Source organism: Miniopterus schreibersii (assembly GCF_964146895.1).
Source record: "Miniopterus schreibersii genome assembly, chromosome: 10".
Taxonomy (NCBI): domain Eukaryota; kingdom Metazoa; phylum Chordata; class Mammalia; order Chiroptera; family Miniopteridae; genus Miniopterus; species Miniopterus schreibersii.
The window spans coordinates 36999749-37026535 of NC_138110.1; positions in this window are offsets into that span (position 1 = coordinate 36999749).

Here is a 26787-nt window from a genome sequence, read left to right on the forward strand (position 1 = left end):
ATGGCTTTCTCTGGGCTCTCAAGGTGAGTGCTCCAAATCCAAGAGTACGTATTTTTCACATTCCAGAGTCATGCCATAATTGTGTTATTTCTCATGTTCAGAACAAAATGACATTGGTCTTTTAAGGTCACACCTGCTCAATCAAAGTAAAATAGAAGTTTAGGCATGTGCTGGGCTATCAATCCAGATAATTCAGGCTGCAGCAGTTTTTACTGCCTGAATTATGCAGTGGGGCTGCTCAGATAGCCCTAAATTCATTAGATGTCACCCAGCTTTTCACTTGGCTTTGTCTGTGGGGTATTTGTTTCTTGCTGATTGATTACATACTCTCATTTTATGGTTTATTTTATAAGATTGTTACTAAATATTTGCATCTGACAGTCAACTGCAGCACGTCAGATCATCCCCTATCATCCCAACATATTATTCAATTGGAGCCTTCCTAGGGTGAATATTTGGTTACGCTTTCCTGGCCACACACCTAACCCTTTTAGTTACTCCTCAGTCTTCCCTGGTGACAATTATTGTTACTTCCCAATTCATTTCACGCACCTTCCAGGATTTGTCTGAAGGTTTAATTTAAAATACTTCTTTCTATGTGCATAATAGTTTGTAAATATATACATTCTTCCTTGTGTTTGGGAAAGGGAGGCTGAGGATAGACCCAACACTGCCGAGGTCAGTGCACCGACAAATTTGATGAGCACAGCGCTGCCTTTCCCGCACTTGATGTCTCACTAGGAAGGGCAGCAAATTGTTTCCCTTTCTCGGCAGATTCCTTAGCAAGGCGGTGAAAATGGAAGGCTTAGGGTTGAGTAAAAACAAAGAACATAACCTAAGGCAAGTCACGAAGAGGCAATTTCAGAGCCATAGAAATTCTAGCTGAGGCCAAAAGAGGTGATTTCTAAGGCTTAGCACTGTTATTGGCCTCGTGCGATGTTAATAGCATGCTTAAAAGCCAGTACCAAGAAAGGGGGTAATGTCACTTTAACCAAAGGAATTAGGCTCCCAGGCTTAGTGCTGGCCAAGTGTAAAGTAGAAAGCCTAGCAAAAAATAATTGAAGCCCCTGCGAAATATTTCAATTTTTTTATTGATTGAAGGCAATTATCCCTTAATTGCATATTTAAATGAGGTATTAGGAGGTTTAACTAAGCAATGCCTCTTAATTGCTGCTGCACACTAGGTGTCACAGATTGTGTTTATTTCATATGTTAATTAAAGAGAAAGGGGTATTTTATTTTATTGACTACAAGGTTCTCTAAGGCTGTGTTGTTTAGGACAAAGTATGTCTCAGGTGTTTATCGCACGCTGGGTATTAATATCATCATTATGAGAGGTTAAAGTTTTTTAATGAAGAGGTGTGGCTCCATTTGATGTGTTTCCAGCCCCATCGGCATCTCTTCAATGGGGGAGGGAGTAAAGCCCCAAATCCCACAGAAACCATTGTCCTAATGAAAGAAATATTGAGCCCCTTCCTCAACAATAATAAAGCAAAGGGCAAGTTCTGATACAAACAGGAAAAACACCACCAAATTATGAAAGAATTAGGATTAGTGTAGGATGCTCTAATGGCGTGTGGGTGCTCTGTCTGTTTTATGAGCAGCAGTGGTCCATGTATTCATTTGCAAGTTGCTGCTTGATTCTTGGTAGTGAAATGTATCATTATTGCATGTTAACAATAGAACAGGTAGAGATATTTTTTAAAAAAAATCCGAATTTCTCCTTGAAAAAAATATTTAAAATTCTTAGTGAGAAAGGTGTTCGTAAACCTGAGCATTTCAACGAGGCTTACTATCCTACGGTACTGAGTGGGGCTGCTTTCCTTTTTCATACTATAATGCAATGATCATTATTTTAAAAAATAAACTGGTTATTTACAGCTCTCTTAGACTGACCCACCTGCCTCCTCAGAAGGCAAAGAAAGTGCAGTGTGTCAAACAAAAGTAGGCGGGTGGAAGGGCCCTCTTTTAGGTACCCCTTGAAAGTTCAAAAATCTATTAAAGATAAGAGTAAACAGTCATAGCAAATAATAGCAAACATATCATTCAATTGATTTTTTTCTGTCTCAGAACAACAGATTCAGAAAGGAATAATGTAATATTTCTATCATCTATTCATTTACTTATTCATTTGTTTTCATTCACTTGACAAAAATTTATTGATTCTCTAGGATGTGGTCTGAAGTGGGAGTGTAATGATAGGCAAGACACACAGAGAACAGGGGCATTAAACAAATAGCCACTGTTTGTTTCAAACAGTGAAGGGGCAGTGCCGGGTGTTGACGGGAAGCTCAGCCTCTGCAGGGGTGGGTGAGTAGAAAGAAGTGACACTCCTACGTTGAGGCTGAGGCTGAAAGTATAGGGGGGTTGTGGGGGGCTCATTAGGACATCCTACCACAGCGCAGACATTTCTGAGCAAAGTTATTCCCTTCAAAATACCTTAACGACAATAATAGTATTTATTGAGTTTGATACAGATTTTAATGATTTTCCTTAATCTGTAAAAATAGTATGGTACATTTGATTGAGATGGTTTGCTATCGATCTGAATTGAAACTTAGCTTGTTTTCTACATTTTCTGTAGGCAATAAGCTGTAGATGAGGTTTGTATCTCTCGCTCGTCAATAGTCTGTGAACAAATAAGACTTGAGCAGTTGAAAACGTTCAAGCAGTTGAAGAGGGAAAATGCTGCGGGAGAAGACTCCCGCCTCGCCGTTAGGAGGCCTCTCTGGGCTGGTAAGTGCTCGGGCTGTAAAGGATGACTCGGGGCGCGGCGCGCTCGCGGGCTCCCCGCTCCAGGCCTTATCTTTGTGGTACAGCAGTGGCACCGCGGATGATAAGTCCTCACTGGCAGAATTTTGAAAAAGTAATTCCAATGCAGTGAATATAAAAAAGTGCTATCAAGGAAAAATATTTTTTCTTCCCTGGAATAGAAACCATTATTTAAACTGTTAGATGCCTCAGGGTTCTATTCACACAAAATCCATCCCGGCGGTGGGAACATATCGTTTTCCAAAGACTGTGCGTGTGTGTGTGTGTGTGTGTGTGCGCGCGTGTGTGACCTAGACCATTGCTTCTCCAAATATTCATGAAAACAGATCCAATAATCATGTTATTTCAGTGCAGGTATTAGTAAGGCTATAGATTCTCAAATAAAAATACTAATGATTTCGATAATTTTGAAGTAGACCATTTTGCACTCAAAGCTAATTTTGGGTTGAGAAGCTGGAAGGGACTCTATGCAGGGTTTTACCTCTAAAAGAATGCTACCCTGCCACAAAGAATATACACGCGCTCAGAAGAGAGCCACAGAGCTTACGTAACCTGTCAACCTCTTTGCTTTGTAAAAAATGGGCATGAATGGTTTGGTTTAAAAAAAAGGAAAAAAAGACCAAAGTGACAGGGAAAATAATTCTCACAGTTTTTCTTAACTGAAAGGAATTATCTATTAGGTGGTGAAAAACAGGTCAATATCAAAGTTTTCTAAACTTCCACTTTGGACATGGATATAGGTTTTAAAATTATAAGGTTAAACCTATATAAGCAATTTTAAGCTTATACAATTTGGGGGGCTTTTTATATAAAACAATGCGTGCGTAGCTTACTTTTGCAATTTACAAAAACATGTGCGATTTTGTTAACATATTGCTGGGGAGCCTCCTGGGGCCTTGAAAGAAGCTGCGTGAGGAGCCCTGAAGCTAAGCATCCTTGCTTTCATGGTAAATCCACCTCTGTTCTGCTTATCTCTGTACACATATTCCTCTTGTTGCACAACCGACTCCTAACATGTTTGGTGTGGAGTGGCTTATATTTTTAGCATCTGAATTTTAGGAAAAGGATCCTAGAGAAATAAAATGAAGGTGTTAAAGTGTGTGCCATGGGAAACTAGACTGATATAATACAGAACTGAAACTTTTTAGTGTTTACTAAGGAATTTAATTATAACTTTGGATTGACAAGAACCTTCACGATGCAATGGTCACCAATTCAAATCCAGATGATGAACAATTTTTACATTTTAAGAGGAAAAAGCCTATTATATATGTTGTACTTTGTACACTCCATTCTAAAAGCATCTCAGATATTTGATAATCAGTACTGTCTTTTCTGTCAGGTTTGGAAACTGAGTAACCTCAAACTAAGTGTGGGTACAATTGGCTGCACAACATATGATATCAAGTATCTTCTTAATAGAGAGAGCTGGAAACTGATTCCTGGTTGGGCAGGGGAGTGGGAAGATGGTGGCATATTCATGGGATAGAACCAACCATTGACCCCCACATGGGCAATTTGGAAAAGAGGTTCTAGAATGGGTGGTCCCTGATGTTATTCAGTCTATAAGGATAGACCTATATAAGCAAGGCCCGATTATCATATGCTATGGCCATGGAGACAGTGTATAGGTAACCAATTTGCTTTATAATCTCAGAACCCCCACTCTCAAGGGCAAGGGCATGCTCTCAGCTAAGAGGCTGGTTTTCCATCTAAATCTTGCATGGCCCAGTGAATGAATGAAAACATGCATTTATTCATCCACTGGGAATACAGTGGTGAGCAAAACTGATAAGGTTCCTACATTTGTGGATCAAACATAAAAACTAAGAAGCACTGAGTTATAAACTGTGATAAATGACATGAAGGAAAGTGCTGAGTGCTATGAGAGTATTTAACATGGAAAACTAATTGAATCTGGGGATGAGGGGTTGAGATTTTTGTGTTTGCATTGGGCCTTTTCAGTTGCATTTTTAAATGACTTTCCCCATGAGCCATCAAAAAAAAAGTAGCAGATTAGAAATGCCATGTTCTGCTCAACCAATGCCCCAAGAGCACAGGCACACTTAGAGACTTGAGCTTGAAATGTCCTGGGAATTGAGGCTTTTATGGAGATTTTGAGGCTGAGCTACATCAGAACCACCCCAGGTTAGCTATCTGGGAGCTCGGCAAGACTAAGGAATTTGGCAGTTAGAGAAATTGACCCCAAGGGACCAGGTAGTTCTAGAAGTCAGGGACTTCCAGTCTGAAAGCAGGTGTGTAGAAAATGCTTTTGCTCCTCAGACGAGTTTCAGCTAGCGATTGGTGCCATGATCTGGACAGTCTGAATGAGTTTTATTTTTATTTTTATTTTATTTTTATTTTTTCCCCCTCAGTGGACATAAGCTCTCTGAAAGCAAGATCTGAAAATGAGAAGTAGAAAAACCCTGGCTGCTGAAAGTGAATTGCTTTGGGGCCTTGAGCTGTTCACACTCATTTAAACAGGTTTCTTTCGTTTTGAAACTCTGTCATCTTCAGTGTGTTGGCTTTTGTCCCCAGAGGGGCAAGATGGCTGCTGCACAGCCAGGCACACGCCCTCCTGCAGCAGCAGCAGCTGCAGGTTGGGGAAAGGCGTCTCATTGCAATGTGAGCTCCTTGAGGGTAGGACTTTGAAGGTCTGGTTCATGGCTGCGTCCTCTGTGCCTCAAACAGTGCTTGGTTTGTGGCAGGTGCTTATTATTTATTTGTAGAGTGAGAAACTGAATAAATAGATTACTCTTTGGTTTGGTACTATTTCCCTTTGGAGCAAAACTTCTGGAACTCAAAGGTCTATAGCCCTTCCTGGCCAAGAGCAGTAGAGTGACTCTAATGATGTCATCAACATCCAGCTCTGGGACAAATGCTTCCCTCAGCCACATAATAAGTACAGTATTGCTCACTATACACACCACTTCCTGAGGCTTTTAAGAATGGTGTTTAATTAAGAAAGTATTATATAAGCAAAGGAAAGATTGGTATTTGCCAATGACTCACAACAATGATATACTGAATTGGAATTAAAAATAAGTGACAAAAACAGGAAGTTTTAAGAAATAAGTGGAAATGTTAATCAAATGTCTGGCTTAATCAATCAAATTAGCATTGGTGGTTAAAAATATAGACCCTGTTTTAAGAGACCAAATGATCCATAGATTTTTTTTTTTAAATGTTGCAGAGTCTAGAGTTCAGGTTTGAGAGTAGGTCAGTTTTACTAAAGTTTCCAAGTTTATACTTACACTTCTTTCTTTTTTCTTTTTTTCCTTTTAATTAAAAATATCTCCATATTTTCCCCACCATCCAGCCCCTGGTAACCATCATTCTACTTTCTGTTTCTACAAGTTCAGCTTTCTAAAATTCTACATATAAGTGATAGCATCCAGTACTTGCTATCTCTGTACAACTTGCTTCATTTAGCAAAATGTCCTCAAGGTCCATCCATGTTGTCACAAATGGCAGGATGTTCTTCGTTCTCATGGCTGAATAATATTCCACTATATATATCACATTTTCTTTATCCATTCATCTGTTGACACTTAGGTTGTTTCCATATCTTGCCTAATATGAAAATGCTGCAATAAATATGGGAATGCAGATCTCCTCAATATTCTTTTTCACTTCTTTTGGATATACTTGAGGACCCTCCATCTCGGTTTCCTTAGTGGCTGTACTAATTTACATTCCCGCTAACAGTGCTCAAGGGTTCTCTTTTCCTTCACATCCTTACCAGCATTTGTTATCTCCTGTCTTTTTGATGATAGCCATTCTAACGGGTGTGAGGCCATATCTCATTGTGGTTTTGATTTACATTTCCCTCTGATTAGTCATGTTGAGCATCTTTTTATGTACCCGTTGACCATTTGTATGACCATTTTTTTTTGAAAAATGGATGGACAGCAAAATAAGACCCAACTATATGCTGCCTACAAGAGACTCTCTTAATCTTTAAGGACACACATAAGCTCAAAATGAAGGGATGAAAAAAAGATATTCTATGCAAGTGGAAACCAAAAGAAAACTTAGGTAGATATGCTTATATCAGGCAAAATAGACTTTAAGCCAAAAATTGTAACAAGACACAAAGGTCATTATATAATAATAAAGGGTTAACTCATTAAGAAGACATAACAATCATAAATATGTATGCATCTAATATTGGGACACCTAAATATATTAAGCAAATACAAACATATCTGAAGAGAGAATTAGACAACAAAACATTAATAGCAGAGAATTTTAATACTCTGCTTTCAGCAATGGATAGCTAGTCATCCAGAAAGAAAATGAATAAGAAAACATTAAACTTGAACTGTACTTTAGACCAAATGGACCTAACAGACATATGTAGGACATTCCATCCAATAAAAGAGAATACACTTCTCAAGCATACATGGAATATTCTCCTGTATAGATCATATGATTGGTCACAAAATAAGTCTTAGTAAATTTAAGATTAAAATTATACCACATATCCTTTCCGATCACAAGGGTATGAAACTAGAAATCAGCAAGAAAAAAACCTGGAAAATCTACAATATGTGGAATTAAAGAACACACTCCTAAACAACCAATGGGTCAAAGAAGAAATCAGAATGGAAATAAAAAAATATCTTGATACAGTTACAGTTCTACATGGACTGGTTGCTTGGTTTTTATTTGTGATTTTTATGCATTTTTATTCAGAGCACTGGAATGCTCTTTTCTGTGCAAATGAAATTGGCCATCTTTCCTGTTTCATTCACTGAAAAGAAATATTAATATTTTATTTATATTAATAAATTATTGTATTAATGTTAATCAAATGATGAGCTTTTAAAAATGCTGAATAATTAGGGAAATGCAAATTAAAACCACAATTAGATACCACTTCACATCAATCAGAATAGCTAAAAGACAGATAATAAAAAGCATTAGAGAGGATGTGAAAATATTGGAGTCTTTAGATATCCCTGTTAGTGGGGATGTAAAATGGTACAGCCACTTTGGAAAACGACTTGAAACTGTTTTAAAACATACAGTCACCATATGACTCAGAAATTCTACTCCTAGGCTTGAGAGAAATGCAAACATACAGGCACACAAAAATTCGTATATGAATATTCATAGCAGCACCATTCACAATAGCTAAAATGTAAAAACAACCTGAATGTCCACCAACTGATGAATGGATAGACCAAATTTGGTATATTTGTACAATGAACTATTATTTGGCAAAAAATGGAGTGAAGTATTGATGCATATACTACAACATGGATGAACCTTGAAAACATTATGCTGAGTGAAAGGAGCAATCACCAAAGGCCATATATTGTATTATTTCGTTTATATAAAATGTTCAGAATAGTCAAATCCATAGAGATGGAAAGTAGATTAGTGCTTACCAGAGGCTACCAAGGGAGAATGGAGCCTGACTGCTAATGGGTATGCGTTTCTTTTTCCAGTGTTGGAAATGTTCTAAAATTAGGTAGTGGTGATGGTTATGTAACTCTGAATATACTAAAAAGCATTAAATTATACACTTTGAAAGAGTGAATTTTATGGTATGTGAATTTTATCTCAATAAATCAGTTATAAAAAGAGATGCTGAAAATTCTTATGTCTAGAGTGCAAACTGGTCTTAAGTTGAGAGTAAAAAGATTTAGGAGACTATAATTTCTACTTTTCTCTTCACTTTCTCCTCAGTGCCTCATTCTTTAGCTCTTCTGTTTACATCTGAAGTTCACAGGGAGAGAGAGGATGAGAAATCTAAGGAAGAAAGAGAAAAAAGGAAGCTCTTTTGGAGAATTACTCCGTTTCAAGAAAAAGTCACTAAAATCATGCAAAAGTCATAAAGAATTAAAAATATCTCCCCACTACATTCAAAATCTGAGTATGATGGCTTCTTATGGCATAGAGAAAAATATAAGAATTCAACAAAATAAAATTAGTAAACTTCACAAGTTTTTAGCATATTATGTAGTATTACTATCTACATATAATTTATAAATAAATATGCTGTGTCAAGGGTCCATGCTTACAAACATTTTCTTCAAAATGTGTGCAATAAAAAAGGTGAATAAAATGCTTGGAGACCACTAACTTGGTCCTTGGCACTGCAGGAAACAGGAGCCTTTCAAGGTTAAGGGCATAGGCTTGGTCAGGCAGCCTGAATTCAAACCCAGCCCATGCTCTTTAAGTCACTTGCTCTTTAAGGGTATCAGTCAGTGTCCCAGAGCAAAAGGCCAGGTCCTTCAAGAGAGGGAAACTAATTTGGGGAAACTAAGTGCAAAGGTGTTAGAAGGGCTAAAGTGTCCAAGAACAGTGAGGCAACCCCAAGATTCACAGCACGAGGAAGCTGCAGCTTCTGGGGGGATTAAGAGAAGAGGGTGTTAATAGAGATCAGGATCCGCTGGAAGTGGGGGCCCTGGAGGGGGCCTGTCCAGCCAGAGCTGAACCAGTGAGATGCAGCCCCTGTGACAGGGCGCGTGCAGTGCTGGGGGAGGGAGGTGACTTCTCCGTCCCTGTTGTCCTGCCAGTGCCCACTGTTGGCTGAACACATGCCGGAGCCCAGAGGAGTGTGGGGAGCCCCGTTCACAGGGCTGAGACCCCCTACAAAAAGAAGCGGAGCCGGGGAAGGGAGAGATGAACACATGGTTTCTTCTTGAGGAGTAGGCTGGCCAGCAGTGTGCACCCCATAGGATCACGGTAGAGACCAAGCGGGGAACGGAAACGCTCACACGGTCTGGCCCACTGCTCCTCAACAACTACAGGGGTGCCTCGGTTTGCGAATGTGATCGGAAGACTGTTCGAGTTCTGAAACGATTGAAAACCGAGGGATCCGCAGCAGACAGCTAGGCCTCAGGGGCTTGCCCTCCGCGGAAGCCATGTGGCAAGTTCGGCTTCCGAGGCGGGTTCGAAAACCGAAGCATTGACTGCTGGGTTCACGGCCCTCGGAAACCGAAATGCTCGTCAATGGAGACGTTGGAAAACCGAGGCACCACTGTATTAGGTAATCGTTTGCAGCTTGAACTTAAATAAGGACACTGGGTACTTGAAGTAAACACTTTTGGGATTCTAAAATATCGCCTTTTTATTGTAAGAAATATTAGTGGCATAGTTAAACTTGTTTAGTTGATTTTTTTACGATAATAAAGGTGAAAGATAATTGAACACTGATATTACAGTTCAGTAGTGTTATACTGGAAAAAAATGGATAACCGAGACTTAGGCAAGTAAGTGGCGGAGTGCAGACTGGGGAACCAGGTTCCCTGGATACTCATCCCAGCTCATTGGTAACTCCCTGTTTGACTTTGGACTTGGAGTGTCAGGGGCTTCATTGGTGAAATAAGCAGCTTAGGCTAGATGACCTCTAATTCCTTCCCAACATTGCTACCCTATGACTAATTAAAATTCACCATAAAGGCACCTAGTGCTTGTAGAGTGTTTTCCATGCACTTTCATCCTTTATCATCCCATTTAATTTTTATAGCACACCCTGAGGTGGGAAGGGCATGCAGCATTATTCATATTGCATGGGTGGGGAGCCCAAGGGTTAGAGGGAGAAAGTGATGTGTTTAGACTGCAAAGCAACTTGGTGTTTGAGTAGAACTAGATTCCAAGCGTTTTGACTAGAAATTGGAGCATGTCTTTCTGCTAGACCTCTTCCAGTGCCAAGTGTTTAAATAGTTGTAGAGGCCAAAGAAGAATAAGCCATGCTCTAATGGAGCTCTGCTATTTTTTGCCCGTGTGACCACATGGATAGTCCATCTACATATTATGTAACGACATGGAATGTTGCACTCTGAGAATATAGCATGGATGCAAATATTTAACAATAACACCATATAGAGGTACACTTTATTGCTATTGCTGTTAAAGTACCTCCCAGAAGGAATAGTGCAGACCACAGAAGGCCATTATTAAATTTGTTGATGATAACGACAACTACTTTTCTGTTGTTTTCTATTATTGTCATTCAATTAAAGGAAGATTTCATTGTGAAACTGTTCAAGATTACTTTTTTTCATGAAAACAGATCAGAAAATAGACTTCTTTGTACCTACATACAAGTCTTTTTATACCTATACACATGCAAGCAACCTAACATTAAAAGGCTGTACAATAGTGTATCAATTGCATCAACTCAAAGTAGTTAGAATCAATTTAATTCATGTCCAACCCACTAAAAACAAATTGTTTATCCAATAACAAATAATTTAGATTCTGAAGTGGAAAGGTCACTTCCATCTGACTATTAACTGTCTCCAGAATTGATGTTAATTATTATGATTATCAGTAATGAATGATCAATACACAGTGTTTAATCCTGTGCAATAGACACCGTGTACCGCACCCAGAACAAAGCTTAGCCTCTGCTCTGTTAACCTGAAGCTTTTACTCACCAGGAACTTAAGTCAGAACTGCTGAGCTGTAACTTATACCCTTGGATTTTCCTTCTTTTCAGGATAGTTCTTTAAGAGAGATTGGCTATGTAGCAGTAGATTAAAAAAATTATTTCACACTTATTGCTACTGAATGCAATTGATATTACTTTATATCATGCATCCTATACAATAAGATAAGAATTACTTGATTTGGATACAGTGAACATATTTAAGTTCTAATTGTATATGGCAATCATTAACATTTTTATCCCAATGTAAAAGTAACATTATCTCAGTATTATTAATACCCCATACAGAGGAAAGTCTCATTTTTTTCTTTAATTTTTCTTTTCTTCTATCTCTTTTCTTTCATTTGTTTTTTCTTACTGACCTTGGAATTATCTATAATGTGTTCCTGCTATTTCTTTTTGGGGTCTGGTTTTCTTACTTTATAATTTTTATTGTTCTTTTTCTTTTCTGATTTTTTGAGAAAGAGAGATTGAGGAAGGGGGGGGAGGGAGAAAGAGAAACGCTGATACGTTGTAGCATCTATCTGCGCATTCATTGGTTGATTTTCGTATGTGCCCTGACAGGGAATCCAACTACCAACGTTGGCATTTTGGGATGATGCTCTAACCACCTGAGCTGCCTGGCCAGGGCTTGTTGCTCTTATTGTTGAACTAAAAGTTGGGAATATGAATACTCAGGAACTCTCTATACAACTGGGAATGTTTTGGTTGTTAAGACCATGCTGCAGCCAGGGCCATAGTATGTCAGGTACTAAATTCTTATTAAATATGAGATGCTGGGCCTAAGAGGAGAGAAAAAACATTGTGGGGGAAAAACAGGAGGTGCTGTGTGGCATGCAAATGGGGGTGAGGAATTGTCCCTGCCACTAGAAACTTATTGCTAAGCAAATGCCACAAGAATAACAACCTGAAGTCACACAAAAATGAGGAAGAACAAACTTGTTAGAAGAAAGGGGAAAACTGGCCTCTTTCACCTAGCCTAACCAGCTTTCCATTCTTCTCATTGTCTATCCCCTTTAGCTTGGCAGAAGTTTGTGCCCCATTTAGTTTGTGGGAGCAAAACAAGTCCTTGTTATTGTTCGGTTTTTCTTTTTGCTTTGCAGGTGCTGCCTGGAGTAGAGAATATTATCTGAACCAAGAATAAAGGTGTGACATGTGATTTGGAAAAGGAATGTAGCTTCCGAATACCATAATTATTTTAGAAGAGGAAGAATATTGAAAACAAACCATATGGGCAGATGCTGACCTGAGGGGGAGGAGCTCCCATAATGATCAAGATTTCTTTGGTCTGTGGTTGAGGTTAAGACTGATGGAGGTTCATTGGGGACCCCCATGTGGGCTGGGAGGTTCCTACTGACTCCCAGAACTGTTCAAAGAAACACACACAAAAATGTGTTGAGGTTAAGAGAGGATCTTGGGAGCTGAAAAGAAGCTGAGATCTCTGATGTGGTTCAGGACCTACACTTTTGGGACAATTTCCGAGTACTCTTAGAGACTGCCGTTAGTATGAGGTCTAGCATATTTGTGTGCTGTTATGGACACAATCTAAACAATCTAAAGTCATTCTGTGAGGTGACTTTATGATGGGGGTAGGTGAGTAGCTCTGGGTGGCAGCTGCATCAGGAGAGTGGAGAGCAACCTTCTCTGCGGCCGCTTTTCCATCCGCTGGCCGTCGTAGGTGGATAGAAGCTGTCTTCTCTCTCAGCTACTCAGAACCTGCAGTCAGCCGAATCACCCTCCCCTCTCTCTCCTCCGAAGAACCCCTGTCCCTCTCTCCCTGAACGGTCAGATCTATAACCTCACTTTTTCTTTATTCATTTTACTCTTTGTGCTATTGTTTATTAATTTATTAATTGCTTCCAGACTTCAGTTTCGTTGTTATTAACTATTGTGCATTTTAATGGTATTTAGTTCCCTCATTGCTGGTATTTATCGCTTCACTATCAATCCCCAATTCCCAGCTGTTGTTTTGAACCAGCATTGTACATTATGTCTCTTCATTGCCTCGTCTCTCTGTCACAGCTGACTGCTTTTCTACCTCTCCCTCTGTGGACTTCCCTACTGCTCTCCCTCTCCAAGCTTCCCCGAATACTTCCCTCCATTTATTGTCCTCCTAATAAGTGCCCCTTTCCTTCTTCTCTAATGCTTCTCTGTGGCCTGGGGAGGGGGCATTTAAAGGTTCAGTCATTCCCTAGAGCACAGCCAGGGTCCTACTCCGTGTCTCTCCAACCTTTCTGGTTCAATCCCAGTTTCCACCACGATGTTCTTATCAACGTTTCCTGACACCCTCAGCCCCAGGGCCGCCATTGCAGCCTTCTCTCTGCTCCAGACTCAGGTTTCTGCTCTGCATCTCATCTCAGTGATTCTGGTCATTTCCACATTTTCTGAACTTATTGATCTTTGACAAAGTGACTCATCTAGCCTAGGTTTTTATTTTAAATACAAACAAAAGTTACCCTACAGATATATGTTACCCTAGAATTATATACTAATGTTTATTATTTAGTGTATATCAGACTTACGTTTAAGAAACTATAGCAACAGACATTAGATAAAATATCTCTTTCAGTCTCAGCCAGGACAGTAGTAGTTCTGGGATGGAGATATTACTCCTATTTCACAGATGGGGAAACTGAGGCTGAGGGGATGAAATGTTTGTCTTCTCTTACATGTGAGTGGGCGGTGGGGTGGAATGTCCATGAGATCTGACTCCAGGACACAAGCTCTCGCCCACCAGGCTCTGCTAAGCTCACTGACAACAGCCGTACTGGCCGAGGAAAGGCAGCCTCCCCATCTCCTTGGCCCCATCATTAGCAACTTCCCTGCCCTAATAAAGGAGCTTAACCCTCATTTTCTATAGCAGTTTAGCTGGCGTTTTCTCTCTTTACACCACTCTGTTAGGAATATTCCATCTGTTCTATCCCCTCCGTGGGGAGGACTGCTGTCTGGCAGTAGACAATAGGTACAGATGTAGGCGGCAGGTGGCCCAGGGAATCTGTCACTGAGCAGCAGGAAGCCACAGGACTGGTGAGCAGGCAAATCTTTGAGCGGACTTAGGGATACAAGGACCCTGTCCCAAGGGACCTGGGGCATCAGGCTGGGAGCTAAAACAGAAAGTCAGGCAGCAGAGAGCTGTTGATGTAGTTACTGGAATTGAGCATGTGGCAGGTTGGTGCACTATCACGGCAGAACCCAAGAATGTGGACCAGGGTCCAAGGGCAGGCTGACTTGAGGTGGAGCTGCTGTAGCCTGGGATTGGCTCTGTCCCAGAGTCAGGGGCAGGTGAGACTCTATTGGAGGCAGTGACCTTAGTGTTGATGTGATAAGGCCTTGGAGTATGGTACTGGAAAGGAAGAAGTAGGTGTGGGTATGAGAGATGCTTTAAAGGAAGTTGGACAGTATATGGTGAATAAGGAAGGGTACCTTGCATCGTTCCTAAAAATTAGTTTCTGATTTGGCCCAAATTTTGTTTTTTATTTTTATGTTTATTTTCTATCAATGAGCCAAAAATTCAGATTGGTTTATCTGAAGACTTGTTAAAGGTGGTGATTTGAATCAGCCCCTATACTTGTTTGGGGCTACACAATTAGTTTTCAGTAGCTAGGTTGCTTCTATCAGGTGATAGTACATTAACAGGTTAAATAAGCAATAGCTTGAATGCCTATTTGCAGAAAACATTTTGTTTCATGATGTGGTAGGAATCATTTTTCCAGTAGTAGTCAAAAATTACATGCATGATTCATGTTTCTTATGGTTCCCATGCGGCCAAGTGCTGGCTGGAGTTAGAGGTGTAGTCTGTGGCAGTTAGACCAAAATCTTTCTTGATCCACCCACCTAGATAAGGTTTTATCCTATGCTGATTTGCTCCAGTACTTTGTTTCTAATATGGTAGTAGTAAGTAGCAAATACCAACAGAAAATGATTGCTGTGGAGCCCCTTACAAGCTGGTGCAGCCTTCCCATACCTGCTGCAGAGTGGTCTGCAAACAGCTTAGCTTCCTTCCTTTTGATGGAATTGTACGTGTTCTCCTTTGACCCATGCAGTTTGCAGCCATTGGCTGACTGCTATAGGGATACACAAAGTTGAAGATGGCTCTGGTTTTGTAGGGCAGTTCCTGCTACAGAGCTCCCTGTGGGATCAGAGTCCCTCATGCAATTTCTCATGAGAATGTTCTATAGATCAACCATGACACTCAAATCCTTATCCCTGACTTTGCTTTAATTTGAGGCATGCAGGCATAAAGGAGAGAAAAGGCAGAGATGGAGTTGCTCATTAAACTCTCTGGAGATCAAGACTTGTCCAAGGTGTTGCCAAAGTCACACAAACTTGATCTGAAGTCACTGTTGTTTGATATAAGGCATCTATGGGTTCCTTTGGGAGGGTGGGTTGAAATTCCTTTACTTTTCATTCCATGAGCTGAGTTTTGAACAGCCTGGATAAATTGTGACCATATTACCTGGAGGTCTATTAATAAGATCAGAATAACAGCTGTCATTATTGAGAACTTAATGTATGTGGGAACCAGGATGTGGGCTAGATAATTTATCTCCATAATTCCTGCTAGGTAAGTGTGGTGGGGACTGCTGTTGTCCCTTGAAATGCCCAGCATGCTTGCAGAGTCATAGAATTGGAGAGAGGCAGTGAAGGACCACCTTGCCCAATCCCCTCCAGCTAGATGGAGTCCATTGTTAAACTGTGTCTCATGTAGACTCTTCTCTTTCTTCAACAAAGCTTCAACCATGAAGACAAGAACAATGTCCTAGGGAATCAGAGAAATTTGCTGGAGTGAAGCTCAACTTTCTGAAAGAGTGCCTATAGCAGAGCTGGCCTCCAGTTTGGGTTACTACATAAGAGGAGGACATTTTTATCTGGCTTGAACCATTGCATTTTGGGGATCTTTTTATTACAGTGGTTTGTTCTCACTCTCTAACTCATGTAGTAAGTACTATTATCTCAGTGAATAAACTAAGAAGCTGAGATGCAGAGAAGATGGATATATTTCCACCAGAGCAATATCAACAGAGGTAAGATTTGAATCCAGATGTTTTGGCCCCAAAGTCCATTAGAAAATTAGTTTGTCAAGCGATCTCAGTCCCCTGGAAAATGGAACCCAGAAAGGCTAGTAATGATAGGCTAAGGGCCAGAAACAGACTTAGATGGAGGTGATATCATAGGGAGATTCCGATAAACCTGGTGAGAGGGCGCCGTGATCCTGGTTACTCAGGGAAGAGGGAGCTCCTTCCTGACACTCTACAGGAAGTGTAGCCTGTAGGAAACTCTAAAGCAGTGCTTCTCAAACTCTGCATTGCTCACCAGTCACCTGAGGGTCTTGTTAAAATGCAGATTCCAATTTAGGCAGACTGGGCCGAGGCCTGAGATTCTGCATTTTCATATGCTCTCAGGTGATGCTTATGCTGCTGGTCTGGGGACCGCACCTGGAGTGGCAAGGATCTGTGAGGCTTTCCATTTCAAGGATGAGCAACTTGGAGTTCAAAGTCCAATCCCCCAAGAGCTCCTGATATTTAAATGAATCAACTCTGTCTGTTTATGCTCTAAATTACAAAACTCTGATTCCCAGAGTGCCTTTCAGAGAAGTGCCTGCCGTCATGACAGCTGGGTTGTGCCTTCTGTCCAATTTGAATCACTGGCTGCGTGTATTTTGCAGGTACTGGTCTGCAGGTGGTGGGATTTTATAGTCATGAGATGCAGTGGTATGCTATAGATCAAAATATTTTTTACTTGTTTGACTGTAATCTATGGGGAAGGGGTGAAATGGCCAATTGATTATAATGTAGAATATAAAAAGATCAAAGTCCTACAGCACATAGCAACTGTGCTGTCCGCAGAAAAGGAGCAGGAGCTCACGGGAAAATGTTCATGTAATATATGAGGCATTAAAAATTCTGTTACATTATTCTTGCCACCAAGATTGTAATGAAAATGGGAAACGGCACCAACTTAACCCATTCTCATTACAATCGTTAGATTGTAATCTCATGTTCTCCCCTCCAGAGAATGCTAAATGAGATTTTAAACAAAAGAGAGGACAGAGAAGTATGGAGAATAAAAGAGCAAATAGAAATTGGAAAGTTAAAAAGAGTGATGCATGATAGACTTCCCTGCGTTCGTTTGAGGCTTTCTCTTTACTTCAGAAACAAGAACAGAGAACAGAGCATTGCAAAGACCATTTTAAGCCTATGTAGAAAATCCATACCACAGCCCAAACATGGCAGCCGTTCAAAACGAAAAAGAAAATAAATGTCAAGTACAGTTTTGCTCTTACCCTTTGATAGCTTAGTTCACTTTAGATTAGAAGGTAAAAATGAAATTAAAAAAAAAAAAAGGAAGAAAACAAAAGGAAAAAATACTCAAACGACAACAACAACAAACCCTGAGAGGAAGAATCTTGCCAAGGTCATTGTCTGCACATAGTTCCCTTTTGAACTCCCTCCTCATTTTTGCTACGCCAGGCAAGTGAGCATGCTTAAATCACATAATTATACTTGCTTCCTTTGTTTTCATATTGTGCACTGAAATGAGGGCCCTTTGAAGGTAACATGCAAAAATGTACAATATGCATGGAAAATACCACGAGAGATACATCTTCCAGGATTTATGGAAAACCTTGATATATTGGCCATATTGGTGAATTTTTCAGAGAAAGCCATACATTCTAACCAACTCTACAGACATTTATTGGGCACTTACTAGTTCCAAAGTGTTAAGATGTTTACTATGAGGAGTTCAGTCTAAATTCATTCATTACTTAATAGAAAATATAGATCACCTACTGTGGGCCAGATACACTAGCAGGAGCTGGAGAAAGAGGAGTGCCGAGCTAGAGAGATAGGATCCTTATTATGTCTAGTTGGGTGGCAGAGAGAGGTGTTGCACCAATAAACAAGTAAATAAATATATAATTACAATTTGTGATAAGAGCTGGAAATGAAAACAAGATAGTAAGAGAACGTCAAAGAGGGAGATCTAATTAGAAAGGATGGGAAGGAATGGATCTCTCCAAGGAAGTGGCATTTAAGGAAGATCTTGAGCAAGCCAAGTAGAAAGTGGGAGCGAGCGTGTTCCTAGTTCCCGCCTTCCTTCAACTTGGTGAAGGAGGTAGGTGAGTATACCATAAGGTCTAATGGGCAAAACAGAGCTCACTCTAGGTGAGGGAGACTGGGCCAGTGCTGTCGATGCCACCTGAAAGCAGAGAGAGACAAGAGGGAAAAATATCCCGGCCTCTCTGTTCTTTCTTTCTTCCGATCTTTCAGAAAGTGCTTCCCATTGGCCAAACCTTGCTGGTAGTCAGTTGGCAATGGGAATGAAGCAAATGTAGTTTGCAGAGGAGAGGAGAGGTGGGGAGTAAATCGGAGCAGCAAAGACCAAAACACTAATCAATATACCGTATGTGAACGAGTGAAACCTGCTACAGAAAAAAAGAAAGTAGGTAAAAGAGAGTAGAGAGTGGCAAGGTGGTGGTGGGGTGTGATTTTGCATAGAATAGACAGAGAAGATCAGTCTGATGGATAAGGGGTAAAAAAGGGAACTAGTGAATGGAGTGAGGAGCGAGCCAAGCTTCTATCTGGAGGAAAGTTTTCCAGGCAGAAAGAAGCTAATGTGATGATCCTGAGGCCGGGACATGCTTTGCATGACTGAAGCCCTGTGAGCAATGGCAAAAGAAGACGAGATCAGAAAAACACAGGAGGGAGTAGGGCTTGGCCCATCATATGGGGACTTTTTAGCCATGGCAAGAATTTTGTTTTTCAATTGAGTGAAATGGAAAGCCATGGAGGTTTTTGAGTATAGGAATGGCTTGACCTGATTCAAGTTTTTGAAGGATCAGTTTGGCTGTGGTGTGGGGAGGAAAGGGAAGCAGGAAGAACAATTTGGAGCAGTGGTGTGCTGGCAAATGTTTAACAACTGGCTCTCCAAAGGAAAAACAAGTAAATAAATGTATAATTATAAGCTGTTCTAAGAGACAGAAAGGAAAACAACTGGGTAATGAGAGAAAGACGAAGGGGAAATCTAATCAGGAGAGTCAGGAGGGAAAGGCCTGTCTATGGAGGTGACTAAATGTGAGCCAGGTACACATCAAAGGTCATCAAGTCTGTTTCCCTGTGTTCAAGCAGGATCTGCCAGCAAGCCCAGATGTTGGAGAAAAACGCTTAAAAAATAAACAAACAGCCACTAGGGAAAATATATCCTTCTGTTTTCTTTGGTAATGTAGTCCAGTGTTTACCATTTTCCCATAGGACTTATCTTTGCGTCTAACTTGAGTCCACACAACTGCACTTGAAGGCTTTTCTTTTATTCTGAGTAGAGAATGGAGAGTAGTTCACTAAGCTCTAAATTTGGTCTCATTAAATTATCCAAATGCTGGTACTTGGGGTTGAAACTTGGTGTAGCCGAACCACTCACCTTGACATGTTAGTCCTGATGACTGATCCCTTATTCTGGTGCAGTTAAGGAGAATATTGACAAATTTGAATGATGTTGAGTCACCTGAGCTGTTGCACAGGCCTGTTCAAAATTACTTATAGCCTCTGGATACCAGCACTAAATAAGATGCAGAATGAGCCACAAAGGGACCTGCCCTGAGGGTTTTGCAATTCCCACTGTCGAAGCCCAAGGATTCTTGAAGTGAGTGGAAGGAAATGAGAAGAAAAAGCAGCTGAAACAGTTCATTGAACGTGTTCTGAGGTTATATGCTGTATTGTTTTGACAGCTTTTATAAGTATGTTGCATAGATATGATAATAGAGAAATAAGATGGAAATTGAACAGGCACATAAATACAAAAATTTACAAACACTGTATGTATATATATATATACATACAGTGTTTGTAAATTATATACACACACACACACACACACACAATTATATAATTATGTCAAAGCAATATTGTATTTCAGGAACACCTCTGCTCTATTTACTGTTTTTCAGGTAAAGGATTTGGTTTTAAATGAGAGACTTTGAAGGGATAATGAATAAATCTAGGAGGAAAATGTTAATGTTGAGAGCACATGGTGGTAATTTATAAGAGAGAAAAGAGATTACTAAAAGGTCTAGGCTAGTAATATACATGTGTAACACTGGTAATGCAAAGATGGCATGGCCAGAAAAGGAAAAAAGAAAGCAAAAAGAAAGAACAGCCTTGGGAAAGGATCAAGGTTATGATTAGAGAAACAATGATGCTTTGCAGTGCTAGATGACTTTTTATAGGAATATTTTGTATATGACATTTGGTTTGTGCCCATTTTACAGATCAAAATGTAAATTCATTGTTTATTAACAATCTCATTGTCTTATACTTTGGTCCTCTGTCATATATGCAGCATATATATATATTTGAATGCTGATTTCCTAGTAATAAAGACTGGTACAGAAACTGGGCAAATGCTCCAAAATAACACTCATGATGAACTATAATATAATATGTTCTAGAGAAGAGAGAAAGACAATTTGCTAAGAGTCTTTAAAATTATACTAAAGAGTTTTATGCAAAGAGTGGTTATTACATTTTATTATGTAAATATGTGGATACACACAGTCTCATTGAAGACACACACAAAAAGAAAACTTAAATGTGCTCCGAAGACACATTATTGGCACAGAGGGTAGTTCAGCATTGAAGTGCACTACTAAGAAAGGCTATAGAAAGAGTTTTTGGAGATTTTTATATACAATTTTAAATCTGAGCATGAAAATAAAGTAGACATTGAGATGAAGGCAGGTATTTTACAACTCAGAGATGAGTAATTTTGACCTTGACAAGAAACCAGACTCTTCAGGTTCCATCAGTTATTCCCACCTCATTAGTATATTTTTGCCTTGAAATCACCAAGCATTCATTTTATTTTTACAAACAAAGCAGCTTTTGAAAATGTGAATCTCCATTTGCATGTGCATGTATTTCTTTCCACATGCCAAGCCCATTCCAATGCCAGCATGGTTGATAGTTAGCATGTGCCCTAATTATGCATCCCCTACGAACTCTTTATCCCTTAGGTCTCAGATCAACTGTCATTTCCTCAGGGAAGTCTTTCCCTTAATTAGATGCCTCCTACCCCCATCCCGATTATACTCTCAGAAACAACCCCCCCTTTTAATTGCTATTATATATTTATTTTTGTGTTTATTTATTTATCATCTATCTCCCTCATAGACTCCATTAGGTCAGGGGCCTTGTCTACTATGTCCCTGCTGTATACTTCATACTTAAAAATGGGGCCTGATTCAAAATAAGCATTTAATAAATATTTGTTGAACGGCTGAAGATAACCATTTAAAAAATGTTAATATTAGTGAGAATAATTGGTGTTATAAGAAAAAACAAAGATAAAGTGTTAACTCAGGCCCTGGAACCCTTTATATACAAGAGCGAGAACTCTCACATACAATTTTCCAAGCAAAAGAAAACAGAACGATAAAGTCTTTTAAAAAACATAAAATTATTTATCCAAGGGTTATGCTCAGAAGCAGTGTGAGGGCTGAACACATATCCTTAAGGCAGTGAATTTTTCTCAGATCAGCTTTTCTCTTTCTTTCAGTTTGGTTGGCTAAGGTTCTGATATAACTGAAAAACTCAGTCTGATCTAGTAATTTACAGTGTCTTTTGCCTACTCTATATTTTCCATTAATTTTATTGCCTAAGATGAATTATTTGTTCATTTATTTGGGCAGCTCAAAGTGGCTACTCTTACTAGGTCCTGAAGATTACTTAACGTAGCCATTTTATGCCATCTTATTACCCTATAGAGTCTTTGGTTCACCCTTCATTCTTCAAGGTTAGGGAGTAGTGAGTGGGCGTGGAATGCCCTTAACCTCCGCTAGTGGTTTCTTTCCTCTTCTAGTTGTTGGGTCACAGGGGCCCATTCGCTCTCAGATGCTCTTTACGGGGTGGGGTAAAAGGAGGTTTACAGTTGTGAGTACTTGAAACACAGTTTATTCTTGTATTATTTATTATTGTATTCTTTTCCATGCAAACAACTGTAAACCTCCTTTTGCCCCACCCCATATTTAGCTGAGTCCAGGAGGCTACGCTCAGGCCTGGTGCTGGGTGACAAACCCAAAGAATGTTGTGACTCTGAGGGCCAAGGTGGACAAGGCTCTGTGTGAGGACTGAAGAAAGGAGAGCACACCTCATATCTCATGCTGCCGAAAACACCTTATAAATCCCTTTGTATTTCTCTTTGGTTCTGATTAAAACAAATGACACACAAACAGAAAACATGAGTGGTTGTATGTATGTAAGATGTGGGGATGAAAACAAGATTGGAGGTGAAGAGGCATTTCGTGGTAACAAGCTTAATATTATCTTAAGACAACTTTGTGAATGGATGTCTCCTCGGTCCTTAATATAGGAGCTGCCACATAAGTCGCTGCTTAATAACTCTTATTATTAAAAGAATAAGTGACAACGGATCTATGATCATGAATGTCATAGAACCAAAAACACCAAGTCTGAGAAACATGTTGCAAAAAGGCTAAGCTGGAGCTCACTCTACTAAACATAAAGAGATTTATTGTCAGAGGGATTATAGGGACTTGGCTGTAGCCAAAATAAGTCATGTGCAGAACTGGGCTTAAATAATAGAGCTGGAATTTTTTAGGAGAGATGAGAAATCATTCAGCAAACTTGACCAAGACGATAAATTGGAGGGTTCTGACCAAATGAACTCTCTTCTTCCCAGCCTCTCTCTGCCCACACTTGTAAGCTATATGTTCTGAATTATTTAGAAATTGTCTCAACATCCATCTCATGTGTTTGTGTAGACATATCCGTAAAGTTATGTAAGCAGTATTATTATCATAATTATTATTATCATTAGCTGCTTTATTTCTTATCTTTTTCCTTGTGGTTCATCTAGGGTCTTTTGAGGGCTGTTAAAGAGCTTGAAAAAATAATAATTGTACTTGTAGATATTTATTTTTATTGTATTATTTAGAACCCTATCTTAGGGAGTCTGTGAATTCCCAGTTCACTAATCCACAAAATCCTGAAATTCTCACCTTGCTCTTCTTTGGGTTTTAACAGCAGCAAGATGGAGTGAAGGCTCTTATTACTAAAACTTCATTACTCATACAAAATATTCCTGAGCACTCCTATGCTGTGGTGTAAGATAAATAATTAAAGCAGAACTACACTTGTCAGAACTGAAGCAAAGATATACTCTGCTATTTGCAGACTGTATAGGCAATGACTTCCTCATTAATGCAGCAATTCGCTGAGGATTGCCTTAGTTAATGGGAATTAGCAAATTGTTAGCACTCTCCTGTTCATCTTCTGCGAGGCTATCCTATATTCAAAGTAACAGGCCTTTGGAATGATACTTATTGAAAGAATCTCATTCTTAGGCCCTTTTCAAATGAAAACCTTGGAAGTCACATTTTCAAAGATGTCACTATGGGACTTCCTATAGGGGTTGGACAATTTTAGAGTTTATAAGTGTTTTGAGCCCAGTTTTCCTTGGATATTTTTGCCTTCTTTCACTGTTATGAAGAGTGGTGACCTTTATAAGATTACATCAGGCTTGTGCTCTGCAGGCCAAGATGCCCTTATTCGTTTGCATAATTGTACCCCGCTAAAAACTCACTATCTACAGGGTGGGGCAAAAGTAGGTTTACAATTGTGAGTACTTGAAAAACAGAGTTTATTCTTGTATTATTATTTATTAATTATTGTATTATTTTCCACACCAACAACTATAAACCCACTTTTGCCCCACCCTGTATTTATTCAATATTTAATTAAACTAAATAGATTGGACAAACACTTGTACAACAGAAAAAATTATCAGTGTTAAAAAGAAAACTGTTATAGCTTCAAATTAGGTCAATCAAAATAATGAAACATTTCTAAAAAATGTAATTCGCTCATTCATTCATTCATTCATTCACTCATTCATTCAACAAATACCCACTGAGTATTTACCATGTGGCAGGAACTGTGTAAGGCAGTGTATGATGTAGCCCAGGTTCCTGACCTCAGGAAATTTATAGTTTAGCAGCTACAAAAATTAGCTTCAACTATATGAATTTTCTTTCATTTGACTATTACTGACTTACAAGTCGATTTCATGTGTTTCAACCTAATACAAACAAAGTGTGTTATAGGAGCACATAGGAAGAAACCTAACATAATTTCAGGATCAGATGATGGCTCCTTGAGGAAATGCTATTTGAGCCAGTAGGAGTAGGATGTGTAGGAGTAAACTAGATGAAGTAGAAATGTTCTGACAGTAGTGATCAGATGTGTTGAAGCTCTTCCTACTGAGAGCCTTACTGTGCTGGGGAGCACCAGCATAGAGTACCATAGAGAAGAGGAAAGAGGGGAATGTGGAGAGGGAAGAAGGGCCAGATGGTGGAGGGACATGTAAGTCATGTTGCTCCAACTTCATTTTAAAGTCAGGGAACAGTTTGAAGCAGAAAAGCAAACTGATCAGAAAAGCAACTGTGCTGTTGGAAATCATTGCTGCCTCAAAATAAGAAGGGATGAGAGAGTGGCAAGTCTGGAGGAGGAGTGACTGGTTAAGAGACTGGGAGATGGTGCTGGCTCGTCAAGATTGGTCACAGTGAGGATGGAGAGAAAAGGGTATTTGGGAGATAGAATTGACAGGACTTGGAGACTCAGTGGATGTGAGGAGATGAGGAAGAACCATGCGTTTCTGATGTAATGGTGGTGCCACTTATGAAGATAGAGAACACTGCAGGAGAAGTAGATTGTGGGCATTGTTGAGACGTTGAATACAGACTTGTGCATATTGAACTTTAGTCAATGCTTGGGGATTCTTGTGAGACATTTAAGTAGAGAATCCTAATAGCAGTCAGTTGTACATGCTTGGAGCTCAGGAAAAAGGTCTGAACAGGAAGTGAAGATTTAAAAGTCAGTTATAACTAGATGGCAATTGAAACTAGGAGAGCCGATCAGACTTCCCAGGGGGTATATAAAATGAGAGAAAAGAAGGAACAGATGGAGGAAAAATAGTCTATAATGGGAGGCAGAGGGGAAGAAGAAAAACAGGAGTGGGACAAAGGCAGGAATTTGCTATTGAAAGCAGTGCTTTGAAAATTAATGAATGGCCATTTGTTTTTAAAGCTTCTGAGAGCTTAAGAAAATAAGAATTGATAGTAATTGTAAACTTAATTTAATTTTAAATACAATTAAATTATAAAATAAAATTTAATTGTAAAATTAATTTAAAGTAGAGTCAGGTAATGAAATGTGTGACTGACTCAGAGAAAAAGACATTTCTTAGAACCCAGTTCTCATTCCAGGTCAATGAAAACATTATGGCCAACTTATTCTAATTTAAATTTTTCTCTTCTACTTGGTGTTGACTGACCTTTAAGTATGGAGTCACGTAATTGGCTGAGTGACAATGATTCATATAATGAGAAATCAATCACTACATATATTTAGATTCAAATCAATGTTGTCTTCAGTTTGGCAGGTCAGAGAATAACCATATGATGTCTGGTTTGCCTGGGACAAACCCATTATGCTGGTTACCCCATTGTATTGATCTCTCTTTACTCACAAAAATGTCCTGGTTTGGACAATTAATGAAATGGTTTTCTAAGCCATAGATATACTATTTCTATTCCTTTCCAAAATTCAGCTCTCACTGCTCAGGTAGGAAGGTGTTCAATTCACACAAATCTGATTTTATTATGTACTCTATGGCTAATTATAAGAAAATCAGATGAGACACATTTATGGATTTTTTTAGATGAAAATAGTCATAAGAAATGTATAAAGGAAAAGGCTATTTTTCTGCTTTGAATAAATAATGTTCAATTAGGAATAATCAATATTTATTGAACACCTATTACAGGTTAGGCACCATGTTCAGATTCTCAAGTTTCTTGCTCATATACGCATTTAATTTTTAGAACTTTATTCAGCCTATAATACTTTTCCTGATTTTTATTGGCATCTATATTATTTAGATTTTCTTTACCTTCCCTTCTTTAATTATTAGAAATAGAATCTCCCTTATTCTGTATGTGCATCATTATTCTACTTGGATTCTATTTGCACTAGCAGAAGACAAGTTTGTGTCTGATCTATGATATATCCCAATAAAGATGTTAACATCCATAAAATCTAGAAAGGAGGGAGCTTCTAAAATAGAGAAAGTGACATTTTCTTTAGGAATGTGGTTATAATATTTTTCCTTGCAGCAAGGTTGGGGCAATGAGGGGACCAATAAAATGGTTGGAGGTGTTAGGGGGAAGCTCGTAAGAGCACAGAAAAGTGAGGGCAGATCTGTATTCCCCAGCACCCTTCCCTTCCCTGTCCACCCAGCCACAGCTGATGATCCATCAGAGGCCAAGCCCCAAGGGAGAGCTGGTAGGTCCATAGTAGGCACAGAAAGAACACTGAAAACCCAAGGCCTTTCAGTCTGGGAAGAGACAAGAGCTTTAATAATAGAAGGAAATGGCTGTATGCCAGGAAAAGGAAGGACTTTACGGGAATTTGATCTGGAACCAAGGCAAAGATAAATAATAAAAAGGTTGAAGAATGCAGCTGTTAGGAGCAAGTCAGATGGTCTTGGGCCAGCTGGAGTGGGAGAAACAGGACAAGGCTCTGTCCAAACCTGGG